We start from the raw sequence: 13,095 nt of genomic DNA on the forward strand, positions 1-13,095 counted from the left end.
ATCATTCCCCTCTGTGCGGGAGGGGGAGGGGGGACCGGAGGTGGGGGCTTCTCTGATGTCCTGCCCACCTTGGTAAGGTCAATTTATGAGATTCATGTTGATTATACACTGATGATACTCAGTTATGAATTTACTGCACGTGTCTTGGAGGTTTAGATTTCACAAGTATTCAGCTAATCTCAGCTGTATTTATACCGTAACAGAAGAGAACGGATGCAATCTGGAACACGTGCCCTGTGGGCTGTGTTGGGCACTTTACATCAGCTCAACGATTCCTGACAAATGCTCCACTGGGTCATTTCCATTTCACAGAGGAGAATTCACAACAGGCCACAATTTAGACCCTGCTCGGTCTGTCTTTGTTCTTTTTCCTTGCTGTACTGCCTGGCCTCCAGGGCCTGGGCTCTGAAGTCCTGTATGCTGGAAGTGGCTTGATTCAAGTCTCTGGGTGACCTCCTTGCTCCTCTCTGGACCTCAATTTTCTCTTTTGTGAAAGACGAGGGTTGTCTCCCAAGGTTCCTTCCAGCTCTCAACTCTCATGTCCCACATGGTGTCTGCCAGGGAGCTGGGCACGTGGCCAGAAGGAAAGGGGATAACAAACTACAGCCCCCGTCTGCACTCCTGTCTCCTCTCTGCTCAGGAATAAGCCCCTTCCTTAGCACTGCATCTGCTTCACACTGAGTCACTGAGGAAGAGGGATCTGCCTCTAGCCATTAACCCCAGCATGCCCTTTCCTGCTAATGCAGTCAGGGAGTCATTTCAAGGCCCTTCTTTTGAAAATGACCCATGGCCAGCAAGGTCCCCGCAGAATGAAGCCAAATAGCCCATCCCAGGCCCTTGGAGGCAGCTGCACTTCTGAATCCAGTTAGATAAGTGCCTCAGGAAGGTGTAATGGCTTCCTGGCTGGTGATTAGCACACTGGATGAGATCATGCAGAATTCCCTGCAGTTTTGCCTCCTGGAACTGGATGCCAAAAGCGTATTCTCTCCATCCCAAACAAAGCTCATTCCTGGGCCGCCAGCGGGGCCAGGAAACCCCAGAGATAGAATTTTCAATAGCCATTTTCTTCCAATTCGTGTCTTTTGTGTTTTTCACAGCCAAGCTAAAAACTTTAAGGTACTTTTTAACCTGTCAAAGCTTTAAAAAATTCAAACATGTCCACTCCATATATAAACATTTTCCTGGCGGACTATTATTTTGCTAATGTGTGTTGTTTCACATGAGTCTTTCCTCAACTAGACTTTAAGTGATGCAAGAGCAGAGAACAATGCTATCAATTCTACTTCTATTCTTACCACCACCACTACTGCTATGGGATCCAGTCCCTGCTGGGTGCTTTAAAATCAACAGCACATTTAAGGGTCCTAACCTACTAAAGTAGATACCACTGTTACCATTTCACAGCATTTACTAATACTATGGGCCAGGCACGGGCATAATAAGTGTTTTACATCTGTTAGCTAATTTAATCCTCATCACAAGCTTGTGAAGTGGATACTAATATTACTCCCACTGCACAGAGGAGGTCACTGAGACACAGAAGGGCCCAAGGGCACACAGAATGTAAGATGGGAAGCCAGCACTCCTGGAGTTTCTTGTCTTCACCATCACATTCTGCTGCCTTCTATGGGATCCCCTGCACAGGGCTTGACTCACACCAATGCTCCGTAAGTACTTGTTTTGCTGGGTAACAGTTCAACAGTTCCCTCCTTAGGCTTCATGTTTCAAACAGCCTTTCTGCTGCCCAGGATAGAATTTCCCGTACAAGATCTGTGGCTTCTCACTCCATGGGCCATAATAATCCCTTACATTTGAGCGATGCTTTACATTTTTCACAAGTGCTGACAAATTACCTCCCCTCCAAACATAAATCTTGAAAATGATCCTGTTAGGTAAGTAGAACAAGTGTAGTGAAGCCTGTTTCACAGATGCAGATCTTTACTCAGAGAGGTGGGGTGACTCACCCAAAGTCATACTGCTCATCAGGGTTGAGCTGAGGCTAAAACCCAGGTTTCTTAACTCTTGGTTCCCTCTTCTTCCCACTTAAGAAGAGATGACTACAGACAGTGCCAAGAGTATTCCCCTGCGGTGGAATCCCCTAGCAAGAATGAATGAATGGATGAATGAGTAAATAAATACATGGGAGGGGTGTGTGTGTCTGTGTGTACGCATGGAGGTATAAACATCTATAACAGCTAGCATAATTTTACAATTTTTATTTAATATTAAAAATATTTTAAGGCTTTAAAATAATATTAAATCCAAGTGGTTTGAAATTCAAGAATCTCAGAAAGATATGCAGTGGGATGACTCCCTATCATCTGTTCTTATTCTAGGGTTCCAGTTTCTCCAAGGTTCCCACTTCTCCCCATAATTGGGGAACATCTTGAAACTATTTATAAACATTACCCTCTTCCCGGCCTCAGATCAACTTCAGTGTTTTTTAGAGCCATACATAGATGGTGACTTTTATTTTATCCTATTGATAATAGATAACATGAACATGGTACAAATTCAAAAAGAATAAGAAAAATTACAACGCAGGGTGAGCCAGCCTCCCTCTTTTGTCTGGCCCCTAGTCATCCAGAGACCATTCATCCTTTCTATTATTCCTTTAATAAGAATCTATGGATTCACAAACATATTCATAATTTTTTCCCAGCTCAAACAGTACTCTGTTATACACACTCCCCTGCATGCTTATTTTCACTGAACGCTGTATCTTGGAGACCATTCTAACAGTACTTAGGCAGCTGCCTCCTTCTTTGAGTGGCTACATAATGTTCCATTGCATGGACATACCACAGATTATCTGATGGACCCTTAGTGGCCTCTCATTGCTTGCTATTAAGAGCAATGCTACAGCAGGAACTAGAGATGATGGCTGAGGCTGAGGCTGCTAGTTCCTGGCAATATCTGTATTCCCCTTCTCCTGTACAACAGAATTTTATAAAGAACACATTCCCCAACCTCCCTTGTAACTAGGTGTGACCATGTGACTAAATCTCGCCATAGGATACAAACAAATGTATACGTGACAGTTTTCAGGAACTTTCCGTAAGAGAAAGCAAATATACTCCCTTAACACTCTCCATTATCACCTCGTCAGGAAAAATTGTGAAAGACTTTGAAATGGACAAAAATGATGATTGGGTATCGTGTCTAGAGGACACTTCTGTGTTATCTCAGACTTTCATTGTCTTGGAGCCATTTTATCATTCTGTGAGTGAACAAATACTGTTAATAATACGAATGTGCCCTACTATAAAATTGCAAGCCTAGGCAACAAAGTTAGATTTTGTCTCTACAAAATAATAAAAAATATTAGCTAAGCATGATGGTGCATGCCTGTAGTCCCAGCTACTCAGGAGGCTGAGGCAGGAGGATCACTTGAGCCTGGGAAGTGGAGGCTGCAATGAGCCGAGATTCTGCCACTGTACTCCAGCCTGGGCAACAGGGTGAGACCCTGTCCTCCCCAAAACATTGCAAATGATGTCCAATGGAGATGAAGTTAACATTGCAGTGGAATATTCGTTCATTGTGCAGCTAATTATAGGTTCACCTCAGCATTCTTTGTGGCATCTATGTGTATATATATTTAGTCCTTCTTTGAACCAGCTATAACATCTTACTGGTTCCCTCATTAATTAATTAGTTAAATAAAATCTTTGCCATGTGCAAAGATAATATTTGTTTCATAGTCAAGAGTTCATCTTTTTAAAAAGTTATCCTTTGGCTGGGCGCGGTGGCTCACGCCTGTAATCCCAGCACTTTGGGAGGCCGAGGCGGGTGGATCACCTGAGGTCAGGAGTTCAAGACCAGCCTGGCCAACATGGTGAAACCCCGTCTCTACTAAAAATACAAAAATTAGCTGGGCATGGTGGTAGGCACCTGTAATGCCAGCTACTCAGGAGGCTGAGGCAGGAGAATCGCTTGAACCTGGGAGGCGGAGGTTGCAGTGAGCTGAGATCGCACCATTGCACTCCAGCCTGGGGGACAAGAGCGAGACTTCATCTCAAAAAAAGTTATCCTTTAAACATCCTTCTCTCTATCCTGCTGCCTGGAATAGAGATGCCGTCATCTTGAAGAATAGGATTGAAACTGCCTCTAGATAAAGGAGCCTAGGTGACCTTTATCTGTGATTTTGGAGAGCCATGCCCTCCTTGGGCTTGTACTCAGACTTTTTTTTTGAGATGGAGTCTCACTCTTGTTGCCCAGGCTGGAGTGCAATAGTGCGATCTTGGCTCACCGCAACCTCTGCCTCCTGGGTTCAAGCAATCCTCCTGCCTCAGGCTCTCGAGTAGCTGGGATTACAGGCATGCACCACCACGCCTGGCTAATTTTTTTTTTTTTTGAGACGGGGTTTCACCATGTTGGCCAGGCTGGTCTCAAACTCCTGACCTCAGGTGATCCGCCCGCCTCAGCCTTCCGAAGGGCTGGGATTACAGGCATGAGCCACCGTGCCCGACCGTACCCAGACTTTTATGTGTGAGAAAAAAAACACATTTATCTTCTTTAAGTCGCTATTATTGGAGGCTTTCTGTTACAGTCAAATCTAACAATGAAACAACTTCAAGAGAAATTTTTACTAATAGAATATGTAGTGATTTCATCTTGGCACAGCTGCAAATTCTCCTTTTTACTGTTCTTGGCAGACATCATTAATCAGTCATCAAGCTTTTTTCCCCCAGAGCCCTTACTCAAAATGCTTCTCAAGGTCACATTCTAGGTGGCCATTAGTATCAAAAAGAGTTATGAATGACGCTTAATTACCATTCCTGCTACAGGATAACAAATCAGCACAAGTTTCTCAGTTGTCCAGGTTCTAATGCAAACTTATTTATTTATACCCCTCTTGTTCCTGGGAGGATTTAGGGCAGCAAATTATAGGGACCTGTATGAATGCCTATAGAGTTCCAGGACTAGAAGGGGGCCCTAGTCTAGATGACCAGTCCCATCAGGCTAGAATGCACCAAGCCCAAGGCCCTTCCCTTCAGTGAGCTTCCTCACCGGCCCATACCCACAGAAATCACAGAAGGGACACACCACCAGGGTAGACGAGGACTCTCAGGTTCAGGATTCTGGGCAGATTAGAGCCGGGTACAGTAGTAATTTAGGAAGAGGGCAATAGGAGGGGGCAGGATATATGAGGAGACCCCCCAAACTATAGCTCTGTTCATGCCCATCCCAGGTATTGTTGGAGAACAAGCACTAAGCTAGGAATAAGAGGAACCAGCATCCCCTCCCGCTAACTGGTAGTCTCACTGAGCAAGGCACTCTCCCTCACTGGGCCTCAGATTCCCCATCTGAGACTGGACTAACCAATTTCCAGTCCTAAGATTATATACTTCTAGAACAAAACAATCTCAGCAGCCTTGAGAGCATCTTCAGCTCAGCAGGGTCACGTGCAGAGACAGCCCTCCCACCACCCAACCCAGTGCCAGACGGTAGGGGGCTCCGATCCTGGCAGCTCCCTGGCAGATAGCTCAAGTGACAATGGGAAGGGCTGGCACCATCAGTGACTTTGGCATTCTCCAGACGGTACACAAACAGGAAGCCAGGGAGGAGTGATAATTGTTTAATCAGCACTCCAGCAACACCTGTTGAGTTTCCTCTAATGATGTGAAAAGTTGGGCATCTAGGGAATAACACTTTTTTATGGTTGTTAGTGTTGATCATGATGTACCATCAAAAATGATAGGAACAATATTCCCTGGGCAATTTTCCACAGTTCTTTTTCTCCAACCTCCAAACCTACAAATGTCAATTCATCACCTAGGTATATACTGAGTGTCTACCATGTGCCCTACTCCAGTGCTCATAATGGTAAAATACACGTTGAATGTTAAAGGGGAAGCAAAGAACTGGTTGGTGCTTGCCAACCAGACACTTATAACTCTGGCTTGGGGGAAAAGACCAGTTAACTGCCAATAAAAGTGGCAGTGTGAGGCTCAGGTGGTGAGGGTTACAGATGGTCAGAGAGGGAGTGACCACTATGCGCTACCATGATCAGCAACAGTCTGGGAGCGCTGAAATCTGTGGGCAGCCTTGGAGGATGAGTGGGCTTCCAGTGATAGTCAAGATGCAGGGGGTGGCACAGCAAGGGAGGGAGAGTAGAAATACCCTTTGAATTTTCAAAAGGGAGACCAGTCTGGCTGGACCAGGAAATGTGTGTCAAGCAGCAGGGGGAGAGAAAGTAGAAATCGGGTGGGGCAGGGGCTGGAGCTATCAAACTTGAGCTCACATCAGGATCACCTGGAGGGCTTGTTAAAGCAGAGATTGCTGGGCTCCATTCGCAGCTCCTGACTCAGGAGGTCTGAGATGGGGGTCTCAGAATTTGCATTTCTAACAAGTTTCCAGGTGAGGCTGATGCTGCTGGTGCAGAGTTCTCGCTTTGAGAACCACTCAGCTAGACTGTTAGCCATGAATGTTGGGCAGTTGGGAGCTCTGGGAGACCTTTCCTCGAGTAAATGGAAACGGAGTGGAAGTCATGATTTGTCTGGAGGAATGATTTGCACTCTGCTCGTCTCCATTTCTACAAATGGCTTTTCTGTACCCTTTGCTGTTTTCTAGTTTTGGGTAAATGGGATTAGGAGACACCAACCACTAGCTGCCACATCTATTCATAGCCCCACTTCTCATTTCTGTGTGAAACACATTGCATTTTGAGAGAAATTAGCAGCCATGATTCTGGGCCATCAGCAAAGACCAGAAGACACTGTCCAGTTGGAGGTTTCATCTTCTTTAAAAATGCCAAGTATGAGAAGCCCATCTTTGATCATTCCACTGTTATGTGTGAGCATCCGCCATGTGCTAGGCACTGTGCTTCACACTTTATGTATATTACCTCTTTACAGCAACATTGCAAGATAGCGATTATTATCCCCATTTTACAGATGAAAAAACTGAGGCTGAGACCAGTTACATGGCTTGCTCAAGATCACACCTCTAACAAAAGGCAGAGCCAGTATTCAACACCAAGGCCTATCTGCTCCCCAGCCCGTGCCAGCCCTGAATCCCACAGCCTGTCCTGTTCTATCTATCCAAACCTGCAGAAAGCTCTTGGAAGCAGCTTCAGCATGGTCTCATCAGCCTCCTGAGGTCTACCCACAGTGGCTCTCTAGGCAAAACGTCCTCAGGGCCCAACTATTTAAAGAAGCCTCACAGAAGCTCTAAGCAGCAAGCCCGGACCCTACCTTCCCAGGCCCATGGGATCTCAGAGCTTCCCCAGCCTTCCCCTCCTTAGTCCCTGACGTACATGGTATCTCCTTGCACACTCATTTCCTCACCCACCCCTGGGTCCTCCCTCATCTGTACTCATCCTGAGAACAATTAAGGGTAAAGAATCCAGCGACCTAAGTGAAATAAGCTGATCACAAAAGGACATGTACTGTATGATCCACTTACACGAGGTCCTACAGTAGTCACATTCATAGAGACAGAAAGTAGAAGGGTGGTTGCCTGTGGTTATGAGGAGAGGGGAATGGGGATTGCTGTTTAAAGAGACAGTTACGGTTCTACAAGATGAAAAGAGTTTTGTGGATGGATGGTGGTGATGGCTGCACAACAATGTGAACGGACTTAATGCCGCTGATCTGTGCACTTAAAAATGAGTAAGATGTTCAATTTTATGTGTATTTTGCCACAACTTCTAAAATAAACAAACTAATTAAACAAATGAATAAATGAATCAAGTGAAAGAAGAGAAGTCAATCTCTGAGTCCCTGCTTGGGGAGCGGGTGGGTTAAGGGCAGCACCATTGACATGCATATCATGGACCAGCAAAGCTGTAAATCACATCTCCTGCTCACAAGCCTTCTCACACACATGGGACCCTTTGGTTCACGTGCCAGCCAGGATTCCCGAAGCAAATTCCTTCTATAATCTTCATTCTCAAGGATGTAGATGTAGATTAAGAACTTTCCCCTTGAAGGTTGGGATGAGTGCCCCAGTCTCCCCTCCTCCAATATCCCAGGCAACTAAAACTCTGCATCAAAATCCTGGAGCTCATTCAGCAAGCATGTATTGAGTTAGACAGTGGGGAGCTCAAGAGCATGGACACAGAAACAGTAGATGGCTGTGAGACCTTGGGCAAGTTCCTTGACCTCTCTGAAGGTCATTTCTTTCTGTGTAAAACAGGAGAGTTGTGATAGGATAAAGAAGGTAATGTAGGCTGGGTGCGGTGGCTCACGCCTGTAATCCCAGCAGTTTGGGAGGCCAAGGAGGGAGGATCACTTGAGGCCAGGGGTTCAAGACCAGCCTGGCCATCATGGTGAAACCCTGTCTCTACTAAAAATACAAAAGAATTAGCCGGGCACAGTGGCAGGTGCCTGTAATCCCAGCTACTTGGGTGGCTGAGGCAGGAGAATCACTTTAACCCAGGAGGCGGAGGTTGCAGTGGGCCAAGACCACATCACTGCACTCCAGCCTGGGCAACAAGAATGAAACTCTGTCTAAGAAAAAAAAAAAAAAAAAAAAAAGGAAGGTAATGTATGCAAATACTTAGCATAAGCTTCAATAAGTGAACTTTCTTCAAAAATCTTTAATTCCCAGGGTGTGCACTGTAGGACCCACACCTGTCCTCTGGGAGTCATGGCCTAGAGAGTCACACAAGTAAAGAGTGGCACAAGTAAACAATATCACAGCATCCTTTGTGTGTGGGCACGAACGCTGAGAAGGAACATTGAACCAAACCAATAAGGCAGGACTCATCTATAATTGTGTGACGACCCCTCACCAGGCTCCAAACTTAAAAGGCCTTATGTGTAGTGGCTAGGAGCACAAAATCATGCTGTCCAACTGGGTTTGAGTCCAGCTATACAATCTTGGGCAAGTTATTTACCCTCTCTATGGCTCTGTTTTCTCATCTGTAAGATAGGAATCGTAGTAATAGTGTCTAACCCACAGGGTTTCTGTAAAGATTAGATAAATTAGTGCTCAGAACAGTATCTAAAAAGAAGAAGACAGTTATGGCTTAGCTATTCTAATTATTGAATCTTTGACTTGTCTTTTATATTTTCTTTCCTTGGCTTCCATATATTCAGCCTCATTCTAGAAAGGTTTTCTAGAACAGTCATCTCTTCTAGCATAAAACAGAACATAGAGCAAATGCAAAAAAAAAAAAAAAAAAAAGTTGATGAGTTTAGCTGAACAAAGTCCTTAAAAGGCTTAAAACAAAATCCTGTCCCAAAGAAACAAATAGGAAAGGCTTTTGAAACAATCAAATTTGATTCCTGGTTGGCCTTCCTATACTAATTTGCCTTAATCTCTGATTTCCAACATCCATACATCAACACTGCCAAGCCGACTGCCAGTAATGTTAAGTCCCTCAGCCTCCAAATTTACTGGGTGATTGGGGAGAATGAACAGCAACCTCTCCTCTTTCTCAATTATAGTTGAATTGTATTCTGAGTGGAACCATGTTCCTTCCCCATGAAGTCAGCCTCTACAAGGAGCTGGCCAACTCCAAAACCCAGGCAGCAGAGTGCTTTCTAGAACAGCCTGTAGAGATTTTCCCAGAGCTTGTTCCTTCTGCTACCCACATACTTCAGCACCTCAGTATAGGAGAAGTCATTGCTAACCAAAACAAGCCTTTCCTGATCTGCCTTGCTCAACCAGGCCAGGAGCTCTCAACCCTGGAAGGCCATTAGAATAACCTGCGGCCACCTCGACTCGGCATGCCCAGGTCCTCTCAATGGAATTCAGGTCGGTAGGGATGGGGTGGGGCCTGCACACTGGTGGTTTTTAAAGCTCCTCCACATAATGCTGATGTTTAGTCAGTGTTGAAACCAATCCCATTTTCTTTCCTAAAAGCCCTTGGCTTTGGCTACACAGCATTGGGTTTGCTCCTACTGGAGCCCTTGGCTTTGGCTACGCAGCATTGGGTTTGCTCCCACTGGCTGTGGCATCATCATAAAGCACCCACTAGAGTCATGCATTAAGCACTCCTGGCAGGCAAGACACTCAACTGGTGCTGTAGAGGTGGTGATGGGCCAGCCACAGATAGCCCAGGCAACCCAGGACCCTCTGTCTAGTAATGGAGAAACAGGTTCCTGCAAGATGGTGAATCTGGGATTGGCTCAAATGTGAGACTAAATTTCCCTCTCCTGGATGGGGCAGGGATAAGGACCGGAGGATCCTGACTTCCAGCTTTGCCCATTAAACAACATCCTGTGTACAGAATCTCTGCAACTTTAGACAGACTATTTCATGGAGCCCCCACTCACCCTGCAAAACATAATACATTATGTAAATTAATGAAATTTACAGTGTATACAATATTTTGGAGGGAAGCACTCTGTTATTAAAACATTTCAGAAACAATTTACTAAACATTTATTCCATTGACCTAAATTGAGCATAACCCACAGTGACTGAGCCAGTACTCATTACCGCTGAGGATGGTAAGAAGTCCTTGACTGTCCACATCCAAACCATCAATAAATATTAAAGGCCAACCTACAGCTGGGGACCAAAGAGGGATTACATTTAAAAGCATCCTCGTGACCACTCCCCTAACTCAAATGTGACAAGCAGGGCAGAGGGATTCTAGCAAACCCTTCCCACTGTCTCTGATAATGCCATTGGGAAAAGCATAGCCACAAGCTATCTTCTAATCCTTGCCTAAAGGGAGTGGAAACTGCCCATATGGCAAAATTCCAGTGGGGAATAAACACTAGAGACTTCACTGTGTTCAAGGGTAGCACCAGCGCCTATGATGCTCAACAGATTCCAAAGCACTTACCCAAAATCTTTATTCTAGGACTTAATTTCAGTGTATTATTTCGTGGTGTGAAATGGTCATGGCTAAAAGACCAGATCATCCTGTACAATTCAAACACCTAGGTATAGACCAAATCTTGTTCCCTTGTATCTAAACATTCTCCTTTTTCTTCAAAGCTCATAATGTTTATTAATGATTCCTCTAAGATCCACCACGGTCTGAGACATGTTAAATTTTGAATTTCTCTTTAAGATTGCTTTGGAATATTGTTTAGAAATCAAGTGCCACCTTTCAAGCCATATCTTATTGCTTAAAAAAATACGTGTCTATACCTTTCATACTGTGAGCCAACTGGTTCCAATCTAAGTTGCTTATTCACATAACACTTGGGCCTTCCTCGGTAAAAAGGTGACATTGCATCATATCCAGAAGCGAGCTGTGTTCTCCAGTTGGTGACTAAAAACATTGAATAATAATCAAGATGGTCCTAGAAAATCTTAAAGCACCATATGATTTAGTGCATATACTGTGCATGTTTATACGTCTATGTCCACCGATCTTAATTCACAGTAAAGTTTGAGAGCCACTGAACTGGATCCCTATGGAAAGAACAAAAGAAAAGCTCATGTGTATTCCAGCCTTTCTGCTTTCAGAGATCTGTCAAATCCCGGGCTGTGAAGTGGGGTGGAGTGGAGCATTCTAAAGTGACTGACTTCCCTGGAGGGCTTACTCCATTTGCTTTTAGAAGTGTACTTTAATACATTTTAATGTATTTGTTGTTGTGAAGATTACACCAGAAGACAGAGCCTCATCAGTGTGAGGCAGGCTGTGAAAGGCTTTATAATAGTCTACTCTGTTGAGGTTTTCAAAACACATTCACATCAATTACAGTAGATCATCTTATCTAAGATACTATCACTTTAAGACGGACCTTTATGCATCATTAATAAAGAAAAAAAAGGGACCAATATAAAATATAATAGCCTACCTTTGCCAGATGTATTTGGAATTCTTAGAAATTGAAAGTTGGAAAAATGTAAGATTTAACCAAATGCATACTTTATTTATTTGCTTATTTATTTACTCATGTATGAAGGAATGATAGGGTCTCACTCTGTCACCCAGGCTGGAGTGTGATCATAGCTCACTGCAGCCTTCTACTCCTGAGCTTCAACTCCTGCCTCACCCTTCCAAGCAGCTGAGACTACAGGCATGTACCACCATGCCCACACCCTGCTAAGTTTTTGGGTGTTTTTTTTTTTTTTTTTTTTAAGATAGGGTCTTGTTATGTTGCCCAGGTTGTTCTTGAACTCCTGGTCTCAAGTGATCCTCTCGCCTTGGCCTTCCTAAAGTGCTAGAATTACAGGCATGAGCCACTGGGCCTGGCCTAGTATTGCTTTTAAACCGCAGCCTAGATGTTAAGTATTATTATCCCCATTTTGTAGAAAAGGAAAGGAGAAGTGCAAAATTGACCCCAGCAGCAAGGCTAGGATCAGCACAACATTGAAACTTCTGACGTGGGTCTCTGGAGCATCCTCAGGCCACACCCACAGCAGCCTCCTTCAGGTTTGGCAACCTGTCCCATGGACAGCCAGGACACACCAGGGAAGAACGTCCTTTCTGGGGCTGCATTTCCTTTCCCACAGTCTCCCACCCTGGCTCTGCCCAACGGCCTTCCTCAGCCTCCTCTCTAGCTGGCTCTCAAACTGCACTCCCCATCTTCCTTCCCAGCACCTCATCCTAAATTCCCAGCATCTTGAAGCCTGACTGTGCAGAGTTTAGGACATATCACCTGAGCTGGAAACCTGGGCAGCATTCTCGCCTCCTCCCTCTCCCTCACCCTCAGCACTCATTGATGACTGAGTCCTGTGGGGTTTACCCCCTTCTCTACTGCTCCCCTTCCTGTTCCAATGAGCACAGCCCCAGTCCCCGTTTTTGCAACCCTTGGTCTGAATACCAGAACAGCAATCTAAATGGATTCCCTCCTCTGGCCTTCTCCTCTTCACATTCATCCCTGAAAATTCATTTTTAAATCCAACCTCTAATAAGGCACTAAAAATACCAAATGTCTTCCTAAAATTCAAATTTTCCTGGCCACTGGTCAGCTTAACACTCTTCTATGGTACCCCATGAGATCAAAGGAAGATCTCCTGAGCGCGGCCATCAGTCCCCACATGTGGCTAACTCTTCTCAACACATCTCTCACCACCCTGCTGAAAACTTGGCCCACTCAACTGCCTATACACCCGAGAACACTCCAGTGCTGCCACCCACCTCTCTGCTTTCACTTATGCTGTTCTCCCTGCCTGGAATGCCCTTCCCCCCACTAATTCTTACCCATCTTCTGAGACTTGTTGAGGAATCTTTCCCAA

The 13,095-nt window shown here is 44.9% G+C and overlaps 1 protein-coding gene across 14 annotated transcripts in view; it reads right to left on the reverse strand.

Moving 5' to 3' along the window:
• The window catches only part of PRKCE (protein kinase C epsilon), a 537,105-nt gene that overhangs the window by 374,798 nt on the left and 149,212 nt on the right, over window positions 1-13,095 (reverse strand). The gene's annotated exons all lie outside the window — the stretch shown is intronic.

This window comes from Pan troglodytes, chromosome 12, assembly GCF_028858775.2.
Source record: "Pan troglodytes isolate AG18354 chromosome 12, NHGRI_mPanTro3-v2.0_pri, whole genome shotgun sequence".
NCBI lineage: Eukaryota > Metazoa > Chordata > Mammalia > Primates > Hominidae > Pan > Pan troglodytes.